Raw genomic sequence first — 6,000 nt, forward strand, 5'->3', positions numbered from 1 at the left:
GGAATCCCCTCACCTTTCTCCAATCCAGTCTCTGGAAGCTGCTGTGGTGATGTTCCCGAGGAGGGATGACTGTGCATGACCTGCAGAGGCTACCTAAGCTGTCTAAGATCAGATCTGAGCCCCATGGCCTGTCATTCAAGGAAGGCCCTCTCCAGTCTGACTGCACCCTCCCTTTCCCATGTGCTTTCTGTTTACACAAGACCATTCGCTGCTCCCTGACCTTGGCATTCCCTCTCATAGAGGCCGTGGGTAACTCATGGGCCAGGACACCTGACTGGATTTGCAAGGACCAGGTTTGATCTCATCATCATCCCCCAGGATTGTCCCCTGGGAACCTCAGAATATGAATATTTTGTTCCCACCTAGACTCTCCTCTGGGAATATCAGAATACAGTTTCTGTCTAGGCCTCCAGAAATGTAGGAGGGTAGGAGAGCTGGTCATCAGCCCTCAGGCCAATTCTCATCCTCTCTCTGATATACACAGATGTGTATAGAAGAACATAGAAGTATATATTGTATGTAGTAATAATAGTACATGGTAATATGTAATTATATTACATATGATATACATATTACATCTAATAAATACATAGAAGTACATATTGTAAAAAAAAAAAATAAAGGAAAATCATATTAATAGGAGAAAGTGGGAGTATTGGTGGCCCTATCCCTTCCATCATTATTCTTCCATGCCTAGACACTTAGCAGGCAGCCTAGTCACCTCAGCCACTTGGGAAGGAATCTGTCAATGCCAGAGTGGCATCCTTTAAAGTCAGTGCTCCTGGGACAAAGCCATGCAAATCCTGCCCTGGTTATAACGTACACTAATGGATATATTCCTTGAAAGGGACATACAACAAAGAGCTCAGTAGAGGAATACAAAGAGATATTTGCTTTTTGGATAGAGGAGCTATCTTCAAAAAACATAAGCTATTGATCCTTCAGGCAGATTAATCCTTCCATCCAGAAATATTTATTGGGGAAAGATTATGTACCAAGCCCAGACTCTCATGGCTTTCAAAAAGTCTAACTTGAGCATAAAAGTTTTCCATTTGCTGAGCCAGTCTCTTCTGCAAATGGTGGAGACAGCCTCACCACTGAGACATCATCTCACTACTTTTTCCCACTAAGATGCCCAACAGTGGAGACTGAATGCCAAACCACTACTGTCAATAAAACCAAAGCTACAATTCAGCTACCATTTACAGCATCCTTGGCATACAAACTATTTCTTATTATGTATACTGGTGTGTATTTTTAAAATTTAGACGAATTTCCTATGGAAAGAAGACCTATGAAATCACTGTCTAAGTGTCTCTTGGAATACACTTGATGTCAATAGCCAATTTCTTTCAAATAAACAGAGGCACTCTGCCCTAGATAATACAAGTCCTACTGCCTCTGGAACCATGACCCAGTTGGCTGAAGAGGTGGAGAAGGTCTTTGAAGGCTGTGGCCTTTTCTTTGAGAGAGGCTGATTTATAGCCTACAGTCAGCAAAACCATTGTATTTGATAATCCCATTCAAGGGCAGCCCTAGGAAAAAAAGGTAGAGTAGAATTTAAGAGTATGAAGAGGACATAGGCATTATGTGGTCCAGTCTCATAAATTTTGCACATCATATAACTGAGATCCTGTAATGGTAAGGGAATTTGAAAATCTTTCCTGCCCCTTAATAGGCCTATGTGACCTGCTTTGAGCTTTGACCCAGCCCACAGCCTGAGTCACATGGAGCCAACGGTGGGAGAAGCCTGCTGAATGGGTGGAGTAGGAAGAATGCAGCAGGAAGAGAGAGTGAGGTAGAGCTGAGAGAGACAGGCAGAGCAGAGCACCTAGCATGAGTGAGAAAGAGAGGGATTTTTGCTTAAGGGAGCTTGTTTGTATGGAGGCCTGATGAAGAGAAGTCTTGGGGATGACCGTGCTCCCTTTATTGGTAATATATACAAACTTCATTGTTACCATGGTGGAATTGGCTTTTTGGTATCTAAATAAATATCTTGGTTTTGTCTTTGAGGAAGAAAGCTCATATTTTGTGAATTTACCCTGGAAATACCATAGAGGCTGCTGTGGGTATCGCATTGGTGTTACAAGTCCTCAGAAGTTAAGCAACTTACTCAAGGTCACCCAGGGAGTGACAGGACACACGATTTCTGGGAGTCCATCAGCTATACCACTTTTCCTTTCAGAGTCTCTTCTGACATTGCCTCTATTTTGATGCTCCACCCCAGTGTCCAGAATTCTCCTATTATTCCCTGGCTGCCATTGGCTCCTTACTGTGTCACTCATATGCTCTTACCTGGAAGACTCCTGTGATTGTTACTGATCCCTTTCCTGTTCCAAATAGCTCCTTTGTTCCACTTCCTCTAGTCCCTGTCCTTTGCTATGCAAAGTCACAGCCAGTTGTCAGATGAAGTAGAGGTCAAAGCCCTGGAGGCTTGCTGCCAACTGCAGGGATGCAAAAGTCAGAAGTTAGAACAAAGGATTGAGATTTACTATGTTGCCACCACATGACTTTGCCAAGAGAGTTTTGTTCCTGCCTTTCTCCTTCCCTTCCCTTTCCTTTATAATTTTATTGTTTGGACGCTGCGGTTGAGTCCAACTTTTCATGACTTCATTTGGGGTTTTCTTGGCAAAGATATTGGACTGGTTTGCCAAATGAGGAAACTGAGGGAAGCAGGTTTCAATGACTTGCTAATGGCTACATAGCTAGTAAGTGTCTGAAGCCAGTTTTGAAATCAGGGCTTCCTGACTACAGGTCCAGTACTCACTGCACAGTGAGAGTACCTGCCCTTACTTTGTCTAGGACAGGCGTGGGAAATATGCAGCTACATGTGGCCCTGTAGGTCCTCAAGTGCAGGCCTTTGACTGAATCCAAACAAGATTTGTTCTGTGAAGTTTGCATTCAGTTAAAGGTCTGTGCTTGAGGACCTACAGGGCCACATGTGGCCTTGAGACTGCTAGTTCCCCATTCCTGGTCTAGGAGAACCAAAGACAACCAAGGTGTGATCCACATAGCTATCGTGATTCTTCATTTAACCAATTCTCCCTTACCCTATATGTTTTTAAGTCTAGGATGTCTAGAAAAGAATTACACCAGAGTTACAAGAATCTCTAAATCATGTATTTGTCTTGCATAATGGTTTCAGCCACAGATATAGTAGGTTCAAGGTCAGATTAAATGCCTGTGGTCTTTTAGTCATTAGTCACTTAGTCATTTTGGTCCCTGGAGGCAAAGACTTGCTCCTGGAAAGCAAAACTGACCATATCTGAGACTGTAAAAATAGATAAATCTCTCCTTCTTTATTGGGACAAAAGAAGCTAAAGAGTTAAAGCTTAATCCTCTGGATTAGAAAATGGGGGAGAGAGAGAGAGAAAGAGATAGACAGACAGAGAGATAGAGAGAGAGAGATAGGGAAGAAGTAGTCACTTCAGAAGAAGACTCCAGCGGATATCAGAAGCTGGAAGAAGAGAAGTTACCTAACTCTGAACCAAGTGGAGTCATGCCTAGCAGTGCCAAGGACACTAGGAAAATTTCCTAGCAGCAAGCATGACATCAATGGATTATCACTCAGAATCAACCATGAGACAAGATGAACACTACTTCAGGGAGCCTTCGTATTACCTGAATGCAATCGATAGTTGCTTCATTGGGAGCTGTGTGATCATATCACCAGAGACATTGGGTGACCCTGTGAAATTAAAAGTGTGAGTTGGATCTTCCCTGTGTGTCATTTGGCAAGAGATGTTCCATTCACTTGTGCTCCTACACATGGGTAACCAAGGTAGGTCCCCTCTTCCCACTGATGATATCTGTGCTTGTGAGAGAATGTGCCTCTTGCTCATGGGGGGAATGTTATATTTCAGTTTATTATGCTATGATTTAACTAAATGCTTTTGCTTTGAATGATGGTGTCCTCTAATTTATTGGTAAAAGTAAACACATTCATTGGAGCTTCTGAGCTATATTTTCTTAAGTCTATTTGGACCCATATAGCACCTTCAACTTGGAGTACTTTGTCTGATGGGTCCTACAGTTGAGTTGGGGGTGCCCCCAACTGTTGGACTGATAAACTAATTTTAATTATGCTTCTAAAAGCTAATATAAGCTTAATATACGATCTCTTCCAAGTGTTCTTAGAATCAGAGTCTAGATTCTTAGACTTTGAAGAGACCAGAGCATGGGAGCGGCAGCATGGTGAAATAAAAAAAAAAAAAGCAATCCCAGGACCAGAAGGTGGGAAAAATAATTTTTAGTCCCAGTTCTTCTACTAGCTGTGTGATTTTGGACAAGGCGTTTTATTTCTTTGAGTTTTAATTTCTTTATTTATCAAAGAAGAATTAGATGATTCCTAAGATCTCTCCAGCTCTAAAATTCTAACCTTCTATCAGGTAATTCTGTATAACCTCTAGCTCCATACAGGAGTCTCCTTTACAATATTTTGATAGCAAATACATTTCCATAGTGCTTTCAGGTTGACAAAGTATTTTCCTAATCTATGGAATAAGGAGTTAAAGTATTTTTATCCCCATTTTACAGGGGAAGAAACTGAGGTTTAAAAAAGTCAAGTGAATTCTTCAAAGTCATAAATCTACTAAGTAGGAGAGACAAGACTTTAATGAACATTTGTTGTTTTCTGTCATTTCAGCCACATCCAGCTCTGTGATCCCATTTAGAGTTTTCATGGCAAAGCTACTGGAGTGATTTGCCATTTCCTTCTCCAACTTATTTTATGGGTGAGGAAACTGAGGCAAACAGGGCGAAGTGACTTGCACAGGGTCACACAGCTAGTGAGTGTCTGAAGTCAGATTTGAATTCAGCAGGATGATTCTTCCTGACTCCAGGCCCGGCACTTTTTCTACTTCATAATGAATGTTGTCTGACTCCAAATTCAGTACTCTCTCCATGATACTATACTGCCTCCTCATACTTGTACCACATCATCTCCTCAAGTCCCTAAATGACCACTTACTACCTCATAAGTCAACCCATTACATTTTTGAATGGCTCTAATGGCTGGAAAGTTCCTTATATTAAGCCAAAATGTACTTAACTGCCTTATAACTTCTATCCAAAGAACTAGAATGCTCCATCCATATGAGACCTATTCAAATATTTGAATGTGGCTACAATATTCCCCTTTACTTTTTTTTCCAGACTAAATATCTCTAGTTCCTTCATTAGTCCCTTATATAACCTGGTTCCCAAATCCCCTCACTATTCTGGTTACCTTTTGATTTGTCAATATCTTTCTTAAAAGGTAGCATTCATAACTCAACATAATATTCAAGACATATTCTGATTTAAACAAAGTAATATAGGACTATTCATTCTCAAAGGTTGAAGGAATGAATAAAGCATTTATTACTGTGTGTAAAACACTGTGCTAAGATCTGGGGATATAAATAGAAAAAAAAGACAGTGCCTGCTCTCAGGGGGTTCACATTCTAGTTGGACAGATAATACATATGGAAGATGACCCCTACAAGTCAGATGGAAAGGTCCTATGATCCTTAGGGTACAGCAACCAAGTAGGTGTTCATATTTCTTTTTTATTGTCATTTCCACAGATAAAAATCATATAAATTTCTAATGTTGAATCATTCGGGAGCACCAAGGACTCTGGACTTTGAGAGTAAGAATTTTCTTTCCTCAGTCTATAGCATCTGTAGGAGCAGTTGCAAGGGGGCATCTTTACTGAGGATGCTTCCCAGGATGAGGGCTGAAGACACGGGGCTAGAAGCATTGCTATTCCCATGGCTCCTGAGCTCAGGATCCTGGATTGTTCTCATCATTGAAAACAGATGGTGGTCAAGGTGGTGGTGGTTTAACTTGTCTGACATACGCACTCCCTTGGGAAAGCTGGAGACAATACTTCTATTCATGAAACTTTAGGGCATGTTGGCAACGCTATCACATTTATGGTTCATATGGAGTTTGTAGACGAGGAAAATTCCCATATCTTTTTATACTAACTACTATTAAGTCAGATTTTTCCAGAAT

Source organism: Notamacropus eugenii, chromosome 5 (assembly GCF_028372415.1).
Source record: "Notamacropus eugenii isolate mMacEug1 chromosome 5, mMacEug1.pri_v2, whole genome shotgun sequence".
Taxonomy (NCBI): Eukaryota; Metazoa; Chordata; class Mammalia; order Diprotodontia; family Macropodidae; genus Notamacropus; species Notamacropus eugenii.